Source organism: Agelaius phoeniceus, chromosome 1 (genome assembly GCF_051311805.1).
Source record: "Agelaius phoeniceus isolate bAgePho1 chromosome 1, bAgePho1.hap1, whole genome shotgun sequence".
NCBI lineage: Eukaryota > Metazoa > Chordata > Aves > Passeriformes > Icteridae > Agelaius > Agelaius phoeniceus.
Genome location: NC_135265.1, coordinates 76,599,838 through 76,620,168, shown reverse-complemented (window position 1 = coordinate 76,620,168; position 20,331 = coordinate 76,599,838). Strand labels below are relative to the sequence as shown.

At 36.7% G+C, this 20,331-nt stretch overlaps 1 protein-coding gene across 7 annotated transcripts in view; it reads right to left on the bottom strand.

Annotated features, from left to right (window-relative positions):
* The window catches only part of CDH12 (cadherin 12), a 636,634-nt gene that overhangs the window by 506,331 nt on the left and 109,972 nt on the right, over positions 1–20,331 (bottom strand). Inside the window, exon 1 of one of the 7 annotated variants that reach the window (XM_077181912.1) lies at positions 19,767–19,944. The exons of 4 other annotated variants lie outside the window; for them this stretch is intronic. The gene's annotated coding sequence lies outside the window, so the exon portion shown is untranslated. Of the gene's footprint in view, positions 1–19,452; positions 19,472–19,766; positions 19,945–20,331 lie in introns of those variants that run through there. 2 more of the 7 variants (XM_077181933.1, XM_077181922.1) reach the window with 2 other exon arrangements.

Genomic DNA, 20,331 nt, shown 5'->3' with positions numbered 1-20,331 from the left:
TATGTTCAAAGGAGTAAAATGCATCTCAGTCCTCCCTATAACAAGCTCCCTAATAACTGAGAATTAAAATTCAACTGGTCAACATTGCAGCTATAAAAACCCCAGGAAGGCAATTTAACCATTAGGACAGCTTGAATACAAATTTAAGATCCCAAAGGACAATAAAATAATGAAAATTTTCTCCTCTTTCAATTTTTTCAGCACAGAGAGGCTTGCACACCCACATGAGCTGAGGGAACAGGAACTTCTGTAGAAGTAGCACTTTCACTGTTGGTTCTTTATTGTGACTGTCTTTATTCTGCTGCTGCCCTTTTAAGCATAAAGCTCCAAGGGACACAGAGGCAAACACTGCTTTGAGGATAGCTGTGGTACAGTATTTGCTAACTGAAATTATTATGCTTGCAGAAGTAACCCTCCTGGTTACTCCCTAGATGCCACACTATCAGCCCTGTTTCACTGCTACCTCTCTTTTTCACAGCACTTGGCCCCTTATAGACAGAAGAACATTACACCAAATATGATACCAGGTACCAAAGATAGAATTTCAGTCTGTCTACTGATAATAAAAAGCCTCCTAAAGAAAACTGTTTTCATGGAAACACAGATTTAATGACCTAAGAAAGCCCTACTCTGTTCCAAAGAGGATAACTCTACCACATATAACATGAGCAAGTCAAGTAAGGAAAGTCATCTTAAATGAACTCCTTACAGAAGTAAGGGATAAAGGGATAATGCTTTTTTAGGAGCTAAGATGATTTGGTTAAATACAATATGTAATGAACAAGTTGAATGGAAAATAGAAACCTGTTAACAGGGGCAGAATTAAGTGCACGGGTAAGCAAGGAAAGGTGGAAGTAAATATTGTACTTAAATGTATGTAAAGGTATCAGAAAATACATTCTCAAAACTTGGAAGAAGTCACTGAGTCAGGTCTCATTAAAGCTGGTGGAAGACATTTACTTCTGAAAGAATACTTGTAACAATATACTGCTTCATCCTCAGAGGATAAAAGCAATGCTCTTTCAATTCATCAAGAGAAGAAAAATCCAGGGAAAGAGTCAGAAAGAAGACATCTTGAAACAGAAAATCTGCTGTATTTTCAGAAGCACAGATTATGTAATAATACATGATAAAATCGACACATCTGTTTGAAAAAATGCCACATATCTGCTCTATTTAGGGCAGTGTATTTCTCTGTTAATGAATATGACAAAGTCCTCCAAGATATCTCTCCTTCTCACAACTCTTAGGCGCCACATAGACTCTCACCTGCACATTGTTACAAACCCTGATTTGTAAACCCATGTTTACAAACCAGCATCTTTAGGATGCTGCCAGCCATGCCACTTTTCAGGAAGAATATGATCTACAAAATACAGATATATGATATATTGTGTAATCCATAGGATGGAGACCATTTAATTGTGTTATCAATGTTGTGCTTTTCTATGCTTTTAGCTTTCCAATACACACAGTGTATGTAGAATCTATATCCATCCATGCTCATGACACCATGCCTGCATAGTTTTATCCTGTACTTACCCCCTGCAGTGTTTAAATAAGATTTTTAACAAAAATCAAGCCACATAAAGAACACAGGGGACCTATTTTCTTTGTCACTACATCTATATGGGTTGATTACTCTGTCCTGCAGCTTTATCATCCTTAACTGTGTGCATGTCTCAGGATTATGCCTCAGGCTAAGGAGAAAAAGCCATTTTCAGAAAAAGCCACTGTAAAGGAAGAAATAGTAAGTGGCAGCTGACCAATTAGTTATTTTTTTGTTTGGTGTCATGGGGACTCCATTATGGAAGAACTCTGACAAAAGAAAGTTAATCAGCTGTAGCCTTTTGATTAAACTCAAAGTGGACAAAATCTGATTTTCATCATATGGATACACAGCAAAATTAATTATGCCAAAACTAATTAATCCAGGTGGAACTATTAGATGAAGTTTTAGATAGTTTTTTAATATATAATATAGAGTCAAATATATTTTGGAAAATACTTTCCAGCTTTTATCATCAGTAAAATTATACTACTTTGTCTCACTAAAACCTTATATTTGAAGTTACTGCACATAGGTGTTAGTCATATAAGCAAAAAAAAATATTGTACAGGTCACAGTATTAACGTATTCCATATGATGAACAAGACACATTCAGAAAAAGGATTTGTAGAAAAATTAAGTAAGGATAGTTTCCCTTGGGGAAAAATTTTAATTAAAGTATCTGCTGGAACACTCAATTAGCAATTTTAAACTCATCAGCTAACTTCTGTGCAGTCTCTATTCACACAGCCAAGTGCTCAAAACTATATTCTCTTCCATCTTTCCTATTTAGCACTTTCTTGTCCCATCCTGTTTGGCAATATGGGAAACAGCATTCATTTGTTCACCTTGTGCAAATCCTCCCTAGACTAAGAAACAATGAAACCTTTAACCCACTGAAATCATTTGTTAGCTATTCACTATTTGGTACAAGATTCTCTTGTCTGAGAAGGCCACGGAGCTCCTTAGAGCCCACCTGCTGTGGCAGTCACGGTCTCAAGTGACACAGCAGAGTAGCTCCTGTGTGGCTCTGCAGCCCCAGCTACAGGCAAGGTTTCTGCAGTATTAAGGGTTCTGCTGCAGCTTCTATGGTCAGCACTGAAAGAGTTAATCCTTTTCCAAGGCTACTTGTTGTCAGTTAACATATTTCAAAGGATGCAGGCAGATGGCATCACTTGCAAAGCTATTGTTTTAGTTTTTCAAGAGACACAGCAGCACCTGGAAAGCATTCAAAAGTTCCCAACAAGCAAAATAAAATCAGAGCTTGTATATTTGACAGAAATAAGCTAAATTCTTTGAAAAATAAAACAGTGGGCATCTTGAAAGATTGCTGAGATGTATGAATCTGTGTGGAAATTTCAAATCCATCCATTTTCCTTGAAATCATACTGTAAAAGTGCTCATTGCAAGTCTTGCCAAGGTCAAGCAGAAGGTGCCTGAAGTAAATGAACATAATAAAAATAATTTTGCATCTTTCCAAAAGCATAAGAGTCTAGGCTTAGCCTAGATAGGCTGCCCCATTTCTTCTTTGCTGGTTGTCTAATCATTAAAATGCCACAATAATGAAAAAATTCATTAGGAAAATATTTGTTGTGTAGTGAAGAAGACATTCTAATACACAATGCCTTAATAATCAGAATTAAGATTCAGCTTTGCACAAGAAAATGCTATCAGAACTTTTGCAGAAATACAATTGTATTGATAACCTATATCTAGGAGTTGCCAGGCTGATCCTTTAAATAATTTCCCCACAGATCAGTCCATGATATAGATATAGATGTCCATCATAATTTCCATTAATTATTTATGTATTTTCTTGTCTTTACTGACAAATATTTATAGAGATTGGATGTGTCTTCACATCCTCAATTCCTTGGTGCAATTGTGCATAGCTACAAAGTACAGAACTAAAAATAGATATGCAATCAAATGGGAGATGTCTACTAAGGTGATGCAAATGAAGTTCACTACAGAAATATTCCAGCTCTTTTTGTGCTACATGAAGCCTCAGGCTTCTTTCCCTCTATCTGATGCATTTGAGAACTATTGTTTGCTGCAGATGTGACCCAGCTTTCTTGGCATGAAGCAGAAGGTTCCCTAAATCTAATACAGTAGCATTACTGAACTTCATTACCTCTTTCCAGTGAGAGAAAGGAAAATACAGAAAGACCAGAGAGGTAGAAATTAATGGAAGAAAAGAAATATGCAAGAGAAAGAAAAAGAAAAAACAAACAAACAAAACAAAAACAAAACAAAAAAACAACAAAAAAACCCAAAAACAACAAATATCAAAAGCTTAGAAGAAAGAAAAAGAAGAAAAAGGGATAGGAAGAACATCAGCAGCAGGACTAGCAGGATGCTGAGATCTCGCTTGTGCACATATACACAGAAAAAGATGCCCTGCGCATCATGGACAAGCTCTGCCTGAAAAAGCAGGCAAGAAAGAATCTTACTGAAGAAACAGAGACAAGTACACAGTTTTCTGCCATTTTCAGTGATTCTTGTCAATGACAGCCTACTGAATTGATCATTTTTATATGCTATTTAAAGCAGTAAGAACCAATGGTTGACCATACATGACTGGACCCCGTGGCTTGCTGCTGAGCCCACAGTGAGTCACAACAGAAGCTGTTTTTGTGTGCAGCTGGATTACAAGGACATAAGCATTTCCAATGACTTGGTTTTATTGTAGCCAGGACCTTGAGAGCTTTTGCACTGTGAAATTCAGGATTACAAATCTTCAGATTAAAGTTTCTCACAGTCTGCCTTTATTTTTGAAACATTTTGGATCGATGCTAATTGAAGAGAAAATAAATTCAGCCAAAACACAATTACTAGACTAGAAGACCCAAAAAAAGTTAAAAGAAGTAAAGTAGTTAATATGTGTCTTTTGTACTTATATACTTGTTCAGATTTCAAGTGGGAACACTCCTCACAGGAAGTATTGAATCATCTATAAAAAGCATCAAGCTAAATTTTAGACCAAAGAATATTGCAGAAGGCAACTTATCTGAGAGTTAGGGAGACCAAGGTTTGAAGCCTCTGCTTGGATTGATTCACAACAGAAGTCCAACCTGCCTCTGAAAGAGTGGATAAGTATTCTGTGCACTGTGCTACTGAGTAATTTACAATTCCTGTCCCTACCAATGATCTTTTTGCTTTTATAAAAATTCAAATAACTTCCTTGGAGAGACTCAGGCTGTAAAATTTGGAGGCAAAATGACTTAAAATGAGACCTGAGTTAAAGTTGAAGCGAACAGGGATTTAAACTTTTATTTTCTTACAGCCCAAAGGTATTCCTTAACTGCTAACCATTGTGCTAATTTCTGCTTTGACATCTTTCTTCCTGTCTCTCTTTTCCTCTACTGGGCACACAAAACAATGGCAGTACTTCAGAAAAAGAACTAACTTGGACTAATCAGAATTTTCCATACCTTGTACCACAGGCACCTGATGTGTTTGCTTGCATAGTCAGCAGATTCTCATATGAAAACAAATATATTGCTTTCATATGCACATGACCATATCATGGAGAGACAAGTTACTTTGATGCCACCATGCAAGAAAATGAGTATGAATGAGATTGTAATAAGGAAAACTTTCTCTTTTTGTCCTACTTTCTTCCCCTAATATACACACGTTAAAACAGAGACCAGGAATGCAGGTAGTGGAAGCACATAACAGACACCACAGCAAACCCAGACTGGTAGAATAAAGCTGACTTAGGGAAAAAAACCCACATCTAAATGAAAGCTTCCATTCTACATTTCAGCTCCACAATGAACCTGTAACAAGGTCAGAGCTGTTTTATTATCATGACTAATTTGGTCCATTTGATCTATTTTGGTGTTAATTATGCAAAATGCTGTTACACAAGCCAAAACCAAAATAAATGCATTGGTCTCACATACTACTCTGGTACGCAGAATATATATAAATATTGCATATTTTAAAAAAATATACTCTAACATTTCACAAGAGAAGCATTTCATTTGCTGAAATAAATTACTAATCCAAGAGATTGCAGACAGAGTTATGTTTACAATATTTCAAGGTTCATCCAATTTCCTTGTTCTTTTGTGCTGTCTTGGCAGCAAGATATAATTCATGATTTCTTTTTATCTGAATTAAATCTGGGGTTATTTTAGCCAATCATAAATTCTGATTAGTTGTAGTCTAATTAAGGAATAATGAATGGGGAAGTGGCAAATTTCCTCTTCCTCTTTTTTCTTTTTTTATAATTAGAATGCATACTGCACATCAATCAAATAATCTACCTTATTAAAAATCACAAACTTTTTTTTGGAACCCACGTGTTGTTTTGTTGGCAGGAGCATTTATCAGGTTTTATGGCCAGCTGTCAAGAAATCATAAGGTACCAACATTAAGCTATCTATCTGATAAATATCCTCAAGGAAAGATTAAAAATAATCTGCCTTAGCTGTTACAAGAATGACAAAACAGCATGCAGTCTTTTCAATAAGTGTAGAAGAGGGTCAAGCCTTGATGTTAAAATAATTATTCAGGTTGTCAGACAATAGCTAGAGCCTAATAATTCTTCCAAGCTCTTAAATTTCTACAATTTAGTCTGTGGTGTCACTTGTACTCCTCCAGGTCTTGATCTGGAGTGAAGAAGCAATAGAATAAAGTGAGTGCTGAATGAACTAGAGGTGAAAACCTCTAAAAAGGAGATGGATAAACACAACTTTCCACATTATTAAGCTCACAAGCAACAGATAAAATATACTTTGGGGGCTTAAATCTTATACAAAAAGTGTGAACTAGGGTAGTATTAAATAAGAGAGTTAAAGAATCTTCAAAATAAAGGTATTTTCTTTTTAGACAAAAGAGGGGCCAAAATAATAAATATAATTTTTGTTGATCTCATATGAGAGAGATAGTTCAGATTTACAGCCCTACTCTTTTTTATTTAATAGGACTGCTCCTATTCCCTGTATTCTCCATGCTGTTCCACAGACCAACACTCTCCTTAGGGAACAAGACTGACAAGGCCTTGAAGCATTACATGGAGGGACATAGAAACAGCGTTTCTGCTTTTCAGTCAGGAGCATGAGGCAACAGCTACAGTGTCATGCAAAGTTCCTGAATTAAATGCTTTCAGTTTTTATGTCTTTGTCTGCAGAATATTTTGTTTCAACTATTTGTTTATTTCCTTTTTTTTTTTTTTCTCCAAGAAAGAAAATTCTGTTTGCAAAATGATTTCTTCAGCTACAAATCAAATTCTCAAAAGAAAAATATTTCTTTCAGGAAGTTTTTGACCAGGGCTTCTACAGCTCATCCCAAGGCTGAAAACACTGACTCATTGTTGAGAATTCACAAAGTAATTCTCTTTTCATTTCCCCACATATGAAAGCTGAACCACCACATCTGTACATTTACTTAGTATTAGATAGCATTCAAACCACCATGATTTTCTGATTCCACTGGTTTAATTTCCCTTTTATTTTTTATAAGAATCTCATTATGCCAACATCTATTGTTGCAACTGTGTGACTTTTACAGGGGAAGAAAAGTTTCAAAATAAGAAATTGTCACATAAAATATGGAAGTACAGGGAACCAGGATTAAATGCCTAGCATCAAAATAAGCTGAACAACAAAAATTTGTTTACATTACCTGCAGCATTAGTGCTGACTAGCCTCACATATTACATAAATAAATGAGTAAATAGAATTGAAATGATACAATGATACTGGTCATCAGGAAAACGCTATTGTTACCAAAATAAGGTAACTTTTTTATCTTATTCATTCCTTTTACCAATATACCAGGACACCAAGTTTTTCTCGGAACTGCTAAATTATATCCAAGGCAGAAATAACATTTCCCATGTAATTTTAAATTAATTGGACAAGAAAGTGAATTGTTATAATTCTAACCTAAGCCCACAAAAGTTTGAAAAGTCTATTCTTCATAGAGGAAAAATCTCATGACATAAAGAAAATTCCAGGAGAAGCTGTGAGAGGAAGATTCTTTTCCTGTCAGGTGTTCTGCCTAAGAGTAGGATTTAATGAGCTTCCCCTGACAGGGGTAAGTCTTCATGTCTGTGGGTATTTAGGTAAGACACAGGAAAGATATATTTGACAGATTCCAAAGCAAAGCTTTCCACTTTGCACTTGACATAAAAGCATCATTTCTTGCTTTGCATTTCTTCTTATTGGAGTTCAGTCTCTATATAATATTTTAACTTAAACCCTCAAAAAAATCTGAGTACTTATCTCCTACCTGAGAGCTAGAATGTAACAAAAGGGTATTATGGCCCGAAATTCTCTAAGGATCATCACTTCCCATTTAAAATATCAAGACATGAGAACAAGAATCCTAATTCTATCATCTCAATGACAATAAAAAGAACAATGGTTTAAACATGTACCTATTTTCACACAGAAAACAAACAAGTTCACAAATTCCTGTGTAGATATTTCATAGTGGTGACATGTACAATTCCTTCTTTCCAGGGATAGATTCCACTTGTCTATATGAAAAATATTAGAACCAGGAGTTTGTTTCAGGACATGTTTTCATTGTTCTGTTTTCAATGCAAAGAAAATAAGGATACAGTGATACAGATATGCCACGTTAAATTTAGGTACTGAAGATAAAGATAGAAATAAAAATCCTTTGCTTTTTGCATTACACCTGGCAGCCAGCTTAATCTTCAATTAACAGCATTAACACAAACTTTGAAATCTTGAAGTGTCTTTATATTTCATAGCAAAAAAATCACTCTGTTGTAAAATTATTAAACAAAAATTGTTAATAATGACACCTATGGTTATAGTTTAGGTGAAAATCTTTGCCTTGCCTGCAAAAAGCACACATGTTCCTGTTATTAGTCCATTAAGATTGAAGGATTGGTCATTGTATTCAGATTATAAACTAAGTCTATATATTTCTTAGATATGACAAAAATACCAGGATTTTTTGATAAATTTATCACTGGAAATGGAATCTGTGAAGGAGAGAGAATGACCTTGGATTTTGGTCTTTGGAAATGATGAGTTTGAATATCCTTTCAAATTTCAATAAGCCCCACATGCTTAAGTAGGAAAACATTGGACAGACATAAAATTGCATGAGTTTAAGCTTCCAAATACAGGAACACAATATTGATCCTCAAAAATCATTATACTGTGGATGCAAGGGGAGGGAAAAGGAAGAAAATCTCTTTCTATAAATGCTTCAGGCAGCAATCACAAGAGACTTTCAAGTCTGAAATTTGCTGCAACACTCAGAAAATTAAAATACATAAAACTTCTCAGAGTTTTAATGTAGTACACATTTCAAAAGCCATTTTTCACTATTTGAATGTGAGTATATACCACTAAGCAGCTGGGAAACCTAATTTAGGTTTGAAATCTGCTTACAGTTTTGAGATCCTTGGCACTGTTTCTGGGAAGGGCCTTGCATAATACTTCTAAAACAAAATAAAAATGTTACATAATGAGAGCCAAATATATGAAATATTTTAAGTGCCTATCCTTTTACCATATTCCATGCCAAACAGGTCAACACAGCAATATTATTTCAATGACAATTCTATTTCTAATGCCTGATTTGAACATACTCCCTCTATAGTATCCAAATTCTTTAGGAAATACTTTTATGGGTGGATGAAAAAAAGTTGAATAGGTTAAAAAAGTGCATATTTTTAAGCATTTCATCACTACTTGATGCTGTTAAATGTGCCTGTTTGCCAAAGTGTAGAAGCAGAGAAAGTGGAAGAAACAATGTTAACAGGTACTTTCAAGTTAGATTTTTTTCACTGCCAGTGGCTTTCCTTAGAAAAATGTTAACTGAGTGAAACTATTATATTTCATTAGTGACAGAAGCTGTTGAAGAATCTTTAAATTCAGCTATATGAAAATTAATTTATTTGAAGAACAGCACTATTTCTTATGGCAATTTCTTCTGTATCTAGGTTGCATGTGCAGTTGGTAGAAAATGAAGTTCATCTTTTTAATTTCCATAAGCTTTATATCTTTGTATAAAAAAAATATAAGGCAACTATTCCTCTACCCATTCATGTTTTAGCTATACTATATATTAACTAGGAGTGGTTTATGTCTAGGAGAGTTTAGAGCTAGTGAGGTTTACAGCAGTTTTATTGGAAGCATTTATCAAGATTTAGTGTTTGTCAGCAGCTGAACCAGTGAGCAGCCTGATGGTCATTCAGTACAAACACAGTGGTAGGGTGAGAAAACCCAGATCAACCCCAAAAATGAGAAGTAAAAATAAACCTTAAGAGCACTGTACAAACATTTACAATCACATCCAAAATGTCTTCTCATCCTATCCCTTAGACTGTTTTGAATTGCTATGCCTAAGTGACAACAGTTCTTCAGTGTAAATGACAATGTGGCAACACTGGGAGAAGAAATTATGTTGATATTCACAGTGTATATACACAACTAGAAAACATATCCTTTTATTCCCCTCTCAGTGTGGCTACCAGCCTGAGTCTCTCCTGTGGGTAACTACAGCAGGACATAGTATTGATGTTTTCTTCCTGTTGGAAATTGCTCCATTTTCATGTTAGAAACTCAGGCTGTGAGGGGGGTTGAGGGGGGAAAGTCATAAGGCACTTGACTTGTAAATAATCTGTCACAGCAGGTCAGGGCCATCTAACTTTCCTCACCTAAATGAAGGAAAAAGAAAGAAGCACAAGACAGGGAGAGACAGATCTGATTTCTGCAAATGTCCAGCCCGTCTGCTCAGCCAGATGGCCAATTGAATCACAAGAGGAAGGTGTCACAGAGAAGCCTGAGACTTCCCTGCTTTATCATTCTCTAGCCAAAAATAATAATTCAACAGCATCCAACAGAACCCTAAAGGCTTTATGTACTAGCACACTGAGATTTCCTGTAATCACTGTGATATCTTCAGGAACAAGGGGTGGCATGAATCATTATTTGGATGTGATAACATGACCCATACAAACGTTAGGGGATAATAGGCAAGTCTGCACTCTGCAAATCGAATCACACCATGATCCATCATTAACCTAAGTGAGCTATTGCTTTACTGAAGTAGCCCTGTAAATGAACAGGTCACAGTCTATTTAGAAGCTGAGAGATTTGTTAATGCTCCAAGGTCCTATATTTTATTAGAGCATACAGCCCAAGTACAACTAAGATTTTAAGTGTGTTTTAAAGGATACGTAGCAGTGAAGGGAAAACCTAAGATTTAGACTTAAATAATTTTAAAATTCTCCATTAAAACACTTATTTGCACATATATAGAAAGGCATTCTTATGTGTCTCAATTTTAGGTTTGTCTTAAAGAGGAAAGAAAATAATCACTAATTTGATTTCTTTTTTTTTCTTCACAAACTTCCATAATGCACGGAGTAAAGACTTTGGGAGGATAGAAAATTAATGCACTTCCAGTTGTTCTAGATCAGCACTACATGACAAATTAACATTGTCCTTCAGAAAAGAGATTCAGAATTCAAAATTAAGCCAATTAATTGCTAGTTTAAGAACTCTGGATTTTGCATAGATGCAAGTCCAGGTGTTAATACCAGTTCTTCAGTGTTCAGTTTTGATAACAGGACTGAGCTTCAAAACCAGTTAAGACAAATCTTTCAAGGACTCCCATGACCCTCCTTTTCATATGGCATCCTGAAATCTTTATTCAGTTATGGACTCAACATGGAACTATGGCCATCCTCTGAGACTGCTGGACTGTAAAAGAAGAAGGAATTATTTTTCTCCCTAAATACTCCTGAAATCAAGTTTAAATCACAAATTCTATATCTCTTTACCAAAAAAAAAAAAAAAAAATTGTTCTATTTTTATAGATATATTCTTATAGTAATTCTTTGCAATAAGGGAAGGAAATTAAAGAATCTTTTAATCAAATCACTATACACTATCAAACCAGCTTTGCCTGAAAAAGATAGGCATGGGCTTCACAGTTGGGAAGAAAAGATCTTCTCCAAGTACTGCATGGATAACTTGGGGCGAGCAGATGCCAAAGAACTTGATAAATAGTGATAAATTAGGAATTATTTGAAAACACTTCTATTTCCTTCTAGGAAGGATGGATAATTACCTCCCACATTCTTCACTTTTACCCTGAAAAACTGAAAAATATCTGTGACCATTTACTATATGACTCTGTTAAACAGCTGTTCCGAGAATATGTAAGGTGTTTTAAGAGAGTGTGTGCTGTAGCACTTTTGGTGAATTCTAGGGCATGCACATAGAATTTTTTTGGTCACATTTCTAAAGGTTTACCAGAATAAATTACTATACATTACTGCTGTTTAGCTAAATTCTTTGTTGGGACATACTTTTCTTTTGATAGTCTTCAATTATGTACTCATTACCTGCAGACTTCCTCAAGACCCTCCGACACTTTCCCCTGATGGGCTGAAATTCACTGGGGCATGCTGCTTTTACTGACAAGAGCCAAGTATAACAGTATGTAATTTTTTTCTCCAGTCGCAGCTTCAAGACAGGGATTCATATTCATGTTTAAACAACTCAGTTCACTCTACACTCCCACTCTACAGCTGTGGGAAAAAAATTCCAGTGAAACACCTTTCCTGTGCATAATAACGAAATCCCCATGAACCACACACAGCCTTTGCAGAATGTTAGATGCTGGAGAAAGCTGCTGTATCAGACCCTCCTCTAGCTTTGAAGTCTGACTTACACTTGTATTTCTGGAACCTCCCTGGTGATATCTATGACTATCTCTAAAATATAAATAGCATATCAACTTTTGTAGGTAGAAGACTTTTACTCTTAAATTGCTAGGATTGTATGCAGGCCACTGATGAGTTCTTCTTGATTTCTATTTGATCTAGTAATTAAATAAAAATGAAAATGTATTCTCTCAGTGTAAAAGGGCAACTAATAAGTTAGGGAAGAATGTATAGAAATCAACACAACTGCTTACAACAAGCATTATGAATATAGGACAAAAAATTCTGCAACCTACTCTTTGATCATCTCTCTCTCTGTCACAGCCAAACAAATGATGCTGACACCTAATTAATTTTCTTTTGACTTGCACACTGTAGAAATAACAGGTGCATTGTCCTGAAAAGTTCATTCATGTCTCCTGACTGATATGGATGAGCTTTTGAAATCCAATGTTAGCAACATTTTGAGGGTGATTTTTTTTTTTTTGTTTTGTTTTTTCTTTTATACTGATACTTGTTTATAAACAGAATTAGTCTTTGCTCCTAACACCAAGATACTATGCTATCAGAAGAAAAAGAGAATGAATACCAATGTTTGATAGAAATGTGGAGTAGTTAAGATTGGAAGGGACTTGAAAGAGTATCTAGATCCAAAACCCCTGCAATGGGCAGGGATGTCACCCACTAGATCAGATTGCTCAAAGCCCCATCCAACCCAGTCTCAAGCACTCTGAAGGATATGGCACACACAGCTTCTCTGGAGAACCTGAGACAGTGTCTCACTGTTCTCAAAGGTAGAGAACTTCTTCCTAATGTAAAGATTAAATCTCTCTTCTTTTAGTTTAAAAACATTCGCCCTTTCCCTATCAATATCTGCCCAGTCACAGTCCCTCTTTTTATAAGCCCCCTTTAAGTACTGAAAAGCTGCTAAAGGTCTACATGGAGCCTTCTCTTCTCCAGGCTGAGCAACCCCAACTCTCAGCCTGCCTGCGTAGGAGAGATGTTCCAGCCCTCTGATCATCCTGGTGGCCCTCCTCTGGCCCCACTCCAACAGGTCTACACGTTTTCTGTGCTGAGGACTCCAGAGCAGAACACAGCACTTCAAAATGAGGTCTCACAAGAGCAGAGTAGAGAGGGACAATCACCTCCCTCAATCCTCTGGCCTCGCTTCTTTTTGATGAGGCTCACAATGCATTTGGCTTTCTGGGCTGCAAGTACACATGGCTATTGAGCTTTTCACTTACCCATAGCCCAAGTCCTTCTCACAGGGCTGCTTTCAATGAGCTCAGCTCCCAGTCTCTACTTATGTTTGGGATTGCCTCGACCCAGGTGCAGCACCTTGCACTTGGACTTGTTGAACCACATGAGGTTCTCATGGGCCCACTTCTTGAGCCTGCCTGGATGGCATCCTGTCCTTCAGGGTCACTCAGCTTGGGGCCATCTGCCAACTTGCTAATGGCACACCTCATTTCACTGTTTAGGTCATTGATAAAGCCATTAAAGAGCACTAGTTTCAGGGCTTCCCTAAACTGTATTAACAGCAGCTCCCAAAAGAAGTCCTACCAGCAGGTACGTAATAAGCAGGGCAGGAACACGGAGGACAAAGTCTCTGCCTGGCCAAAGGGCTGCTGTTTGCCAGCCACAGAACAGTACAAGCTTTTTGACTGAGGGAGTCACCAGCCAAGGTTAAGCCAGATTTATTTCTGCTCTGTGCTCCTAAAGAGGCTAGAGAATCAACCTGGCCAAAAATCTAGCTTCAAAGCAAATTTCTATAGGAATAAATAATTACTACTGGAATGCAACAGGAAAGATTTTGATGAATCAAAACTGTCATGCTTGTTCATTGAGCTGTCTTTTCAGTGAATCATGCAGCTTTATTTCTCTGACAAGGACCAGAACCTGTGCTATTTCCATCAATGACAGGAAAGTTGAAGCAAAGAGCTTTCATTTAACTTTAGATAGGTTTTATTTCTCTTCTTCTACCTTGGTGTTATTTCCCTATCTACCATCAGTAGTTTTTATTATGCAGTTCAATCCATCAGATCATTAACACATTATCCATGAAGCCCATTTTGTTATTTTGAAGTGTTTTCCCATGGCTGAAGTAGTTTTCAAGGTTAATCTCTAATTCCACAAAAACCCTATTGTTTATCATGCTGTTGCCAAAGTTTTCAGTGGTTTATAAGAAAGATGTAATGTACAGAACAGAACTGAAAAAAGAGACTGCTTCTGTGAGTGAAGGCATTGCACAGTCTACCACCTCCGACTGCTACTAGAGGACAGATGTTTGGGGGAAAAAAATCTGTCATTTCCTAACTGACAGTGGGAATTAAAACAGGAAGTGTAACAGGAGTGTCTACACTGAAGCAATGGTCAGGACATCTCAAAATTCAGTTTATAACTAAATTTTATAGTAGATATAGTAGATATATTATTTTATAGTAGATCCTCTTTGTCTCAATGCATGCACTGAGACAAAGAGGAGAATAAACACAAAGAAAAAAAAAAGAAGCAAAATATTTGTTACAAGATTGCAAAAAGGAGGTAGATATAACAAGCTATGACAGGTTCACTTGATCTGTCAAGGAAATGCAATCCCTTTCTGGAGTTTAGCAAAGTAGCAATTTCAGAGCACCTCACAATTGGTTTAACTGAGTAGAAGAAAACAAATCAGCCAAGATAAACCAATAAAGAACAATGAAATTAGGAAAGAAGTTCTTTTAAAACAAAGAGGCCAAAATAGTATGTCTTAGCCCTGTCTTATTCAATAGCAATGTAAGCTTTTCAGTGATGAGAGATGATTTATATCTTGTACTATGTCTCAGGGAAAAAGAGTACTTTAGCAGACAGTTTCTTAGAACCATACTGACATATAAAGGAATTATCTCTTAACATTAGGCAGATTCTTAAGTGGCATCCTAAAAAGAGACAGACTTAACTATCTTCCTGAAATTTAGGTCTCTGAGCAGCAAATTGTATTAATGAGGGATGACAGAATCTCTACCCTTGTACCCTCATTTTTCTCTTGAGAAGGAGGCACACCGTCACATCTACTCTGTGAAATCTGATAGTATCACAATACAAAAATAACGCATATGTGAAAACATACCCAACTTTATTTCCACAACTATGATACAACCACTTATAAGTATCATACAGCTCCTAAATGCAGGCCAGTAGGAGTGAATACACTGAGAGAAACCAGTGTACCACGGCACACCACAGACCTCCCTCCACATCAAAGACTTCTCTAAAAGTGAAATCTAGAGATGAAAAGAGGTGCCATCTCATTATAATAGATATTATATTCCAGTTCCTTTAGTGAACAGTCAAGTACCTAAGAAAAAGGAAAGATCACATGATATTTTTCACATGCAGTTATAAAACATAACACTTCATGTAACATACCTTAGTAACATTTTTCTATTTTTTGCCACCCTGAACCATAATTCATTCCTTCCAATGACTTCAACTCAGTGTTCTATACAAACTCAAATCACGTTCACATTTTAAAATGTCTTATAAAAATTGCTTCATTTAAAGGGTATGTATAAACACACCCAAACTGATGTGTACATAAAATGCTTTAAGTGGAGGCATTTTTATGAGTCACTTAAAAGCAGAATAGCACCTGGCTTCATAACAATTTCCACATTCCAGATACCTCAAAGAGCTTTGCAAATGAATAGCTTGGAAACCAACAAAGATACTGATGCTGTAGGCAAACATATATTATTTGAAGGGGAGCAGCAAATGCAAAGGTATTAGAGTTTCTTAACACATGAATAGAAAACCGTGGATAAATTAAGAAAAATCGAAGACATTATGGCATCATCTTTAATTCTTTTTTGTTCTGTGTTTCTCTCCTTTGTTTTTTTTAATTAGGAGTCTTTAATATAGAGGTTCAAATACATAAGCTCTCAGAAATTAATAACAATGTGGAAATAAGATTAAAATATGGCTGTTCCACTCAGCAACACACTGGGAAAAAAAATCAGTATATTTTATTGCTTAAAATAATTCACACTAAAATTGAACTATGTTTCTTCTCTAGCCTTTCAAAAAATGTTGAATAACTCCAGCAGAACTGTCATCAATTTGCTTGTATTTGACTTTGAATTTATAGTTTATAATGAAATTGTTAAAGTTGAAAGAGAGGTCTAAAATCATTGAGTCCAACCACTAACATAGTTCTGCCATGCTTACTACCAAACCATGTTGGAATGTGGCACATCCACATGCCCTTTGAACTCATCCAGGGATGACCATCCCACCACTTCCTTAGGCGGCCTATCTCAATGTCTGACCATGCTCTCAATGAAAAAAACTTTGCCTAATATCCCATCTAAATCTCCCCTGGAGCAGCTAGAGGCTGTTTTCTCTCTCCTGTACCACTTCTTGACTGGGAGAAGAGACCAACCCCACCTGGCTGCACCCTCCTTTCAGGCAGTTGTAGAGAGTGATAAGGCCCCTCCTGGGATTCCTTTTCTTTGGGCTAAACAACCTCTGCTCCTCAGCTGCTCCTCATAAAACTTGTGCTGCAGACACTTCAGCAGCATTGCTGCCCTTTTCTGGACATGCACATACACACACACACACATCACTGTTGGTCAATGTTAAGAAAAATAATCTGAAAACAGTTTGGTATTTCTAAAAGAAGGAGAGATGCTCAACAGCAATACACGTATCCAATCATTTTCCAAAGCCTTATGACTGTGAATAAGACAACTGCTGTAATTTAATCAAAATGCCAATTGTCATCACAAAAATTATTTCACACAGTACTCAGTATAATACTTAGACTATTAAATAATAATGTAAGTATCAATATTAGTAAATAATGTCTGGCAATGAAGTATGAGCAATAGAATCAAAGGTTTTAGTAAATTTTGAATGTTTTTATATTAAAACTGATATATGTTGTTGGAATCAGAAGTAGAATATATGACAAAAATAAAGCTTTTAAAATAACTATATCCAAATTTGAAATATATTATTTTTCTTTGTTGTTTCAGACAACTTTATTATAGCTAGAAAATAAGGAAAAGACATATCATGAGCACAGGTACTCTCTCATAATCTTTAAAAGCATAAGGATAAGTAAAAGCAATACATTCCAGAGCAAAAGGTAGGATTCCTTTGGGCAGGCACTTTGTGAAGAAACATTCATGCAGAAATTCCCTTTAGATGGCTCTCTCAAGAAAGTTGGCATTTATGATGTTATGCCTAATGAGAAAGTTTATTTGGAGCACAGTTTTCTTGTTATAATTTAAGACTCAGTCTAAAATTGCACGGGAAATGATGAGTGTTTTACCAGTTTTACAGCAGGGCACATGGCAGGGAGAGCCCTGCTCCCCTCCAATGAGAAGGTGTTTTCAGGTACTCCAGGGGCTGGCTCCTAGAGCCAGCACAGGGCTGTGTGCCCACCCTGAGCCTCTGTGCCTCGTTACACGAAGACAGCACAATGCTCCAGCCTGACTTTATCTGCTCTGTTTTCCTGTGAGACTTCACACTGCATGTCCATCCCAGAATAGTTTAGGAAAGGTAATAGGAGACTAGCAGATCCTCTGAACATATTAAAGGCAATTTACCTGAGCTGTGGATGATTTTAAGAATATTAGAAAAATTTGATCATGATGCTTTGCACAGTCACATGTAAGTTACTCCCTTCTCTAATTCTGTTATAACTGTTTAAATACTTACTTAAGCACAATTTTGCAGCTTTTAATGAAACATTTACAACCGAACCTTTATAATACTGCCATAGTAGCATCTAGACAAAGACAAAAACATCATGACATTTTCTTATTACACAGGTGTCAATGATTTCTAAAACATTCTCTTATACAAAAGTATTTAAAATAATTTGAATACCAAAATGCTGTTACTCTAAAACTCACTTAAGGAAAAGTAATTTAGGAATTTGCTAACCTATACATTTTTTTAATCATCTCAAGCACTACTATTGAACTAATGGGTTATTTAAGCTTGAAAGAAAGCAAAATAAACATTTGCTTTCCTTCTGAATACTGATAACAAGTAATGTTTTTCTTCAGAAGAACAAAACTCCAACTGATGGGTGCAAAATGAGAAGCTGCATATAGCGAGACAACTGTAGCCTTTATATTTGTTATTCTGTTATCTACTTTCTATTGCATGTCATTGCAACTGAAATATTATTTCTTCTTATATACTTGGAAGAAAAAAGTTACAAAGTATTGAACACTTTGAGGGAATTCTGTCTACATATTATGAACAGAAATTGTGGGAGATCCCTCCAGCACAGTGGATAAACAAATGCCACAGACCTGACATTCAGAACAGGTGGGAGGGAGGGGGGCAGGACGGGCACAAATTAATCAAAATAAAGCAAACTCGAGGATGAATGTTATCTATGGGATAGATGCAAGAAAGAAAAAATAAATTTGCTTATAAAACAGTCATTTCAAAACAAAGTATTTTGTTTATTGCTTTCCCAAAGGAGAATCTTTACCTCTGCAGTCTCCTACAGGGACCTCAATCTCTGAAAAGAGCAACATCAGGTAACTAGTTTGATCAGTTTTGTTGGAAGACTTTGGTCTGCATGCTGGTATGTTCTTGAGCACTCAAATCAGTTTAGCAATTAACTGCTTATGACTTCTGCAGTGTAGCCATCAGCTTTCAGATCTGGGAATATATTTTATAAGAAGCCTTGAGACCTCTTGAAAACACACTATCATCAATAAAAGGTTTAACATGTTCAGAGGACAGAAATAAAGACGTCCTGACAAATTTGCTCATTTCATAAAAGCATGGTTTCATGGAAATATCTTAATACTGATTTACTTTGAATCTGAAATGCAATCACATACACAGCAAAAGGTGCATTATAATAAGACCTACTTAGCATTCTTGAATTGTTCAGTTTTTGCTATTTATATTTGAATTTGAAAATAGAGAAAGAAATACCAGTAACCTCAACCACTCATTGATGCTATCCAGCATCCTATTTAGCTCTGTACAGATATTTGCAGATACAGAAAAAAACCCAGTTAGCCATCACTCAATAAACACAGAAATTTGCACAAAGTCCATCATCACCACCACACCATAGCATGCTTTGAAACGAGTATTTAAAAGGCAAGAGACTATGTTTCCTCCTTACTCTAGATTGAATATTAAGAATTGAAATACCAAAGCCACACAGCCACTAATATCAAAAATCACATGAAATACTCAAGGTAAGTACCTTCACACATCGCTGTCATAGACGCACTTGCAGCATGATTTGTAATTCAGAGCAAACCCCACTATTAAAACGTTTGTACAAAGATTATGCATGTCATACTGTTCATCACATGACTAATTCATAGAAGATCAGTTTGAAACATTATAATGATAACTCATGGCTCACATTTGAAAACCTTGTGTCAGGGCTAAATTTTATTTCTCCCCATTAAATTTTTTCTGCAGTGTCTTTTTTTTTGTTTGTTTGTTTGCTTTAAGGGGGGAGGATGCTCAGGTGTTTTCAAAGTTGTTTCAAGTCGAATTCACATTCCTTACCTTCTTTCCTGTAATTAAACCTTATTACTTCAAACGTCAATGCTGCAGAAATCCCCCTGCCTCCCTGTCTTCACACACACACACAGAGTACTGAGCGCTCAAAAAATAGAAAATTAAAAAAAGGGACAGAAAAAACGGCCCATGCATTTCCAGTCCCACGAGTTTCACACCATCTCTTAGCTATTCTCCCTTTTAACTGAGTGCCCGGTTTGGCAGGCTGCGTTTTCCCTTCTGTGAGCCCTGCTCCCAGCAGAGCCGCGGTGCCTGCACCCACCCACCCGCCCGCACCTCTGTGGCCCCCAGGTGCTGCCCGCGTCTCCCGGAGCGCTGCACACCTGCACGGGGCCCGGGCACGCTGCAGCGCCTTCCTCCCCCTGCACGGCTCCCTCTCCCTTGAGCACTGCGGACTACGCACACTTTGTTTGCAACTTATGGAAGTTTTGCGCCTCCAGACCGGGATGAGCCGGGAATGGAGGCTGCTCCATCCGCACGGCCGGGCTCCTCGCCAGTGGCCCTGCCGCTCCTCCGGCGGAGGCACGGTCCGTCCCTGGGTGCCCGGCTCCGG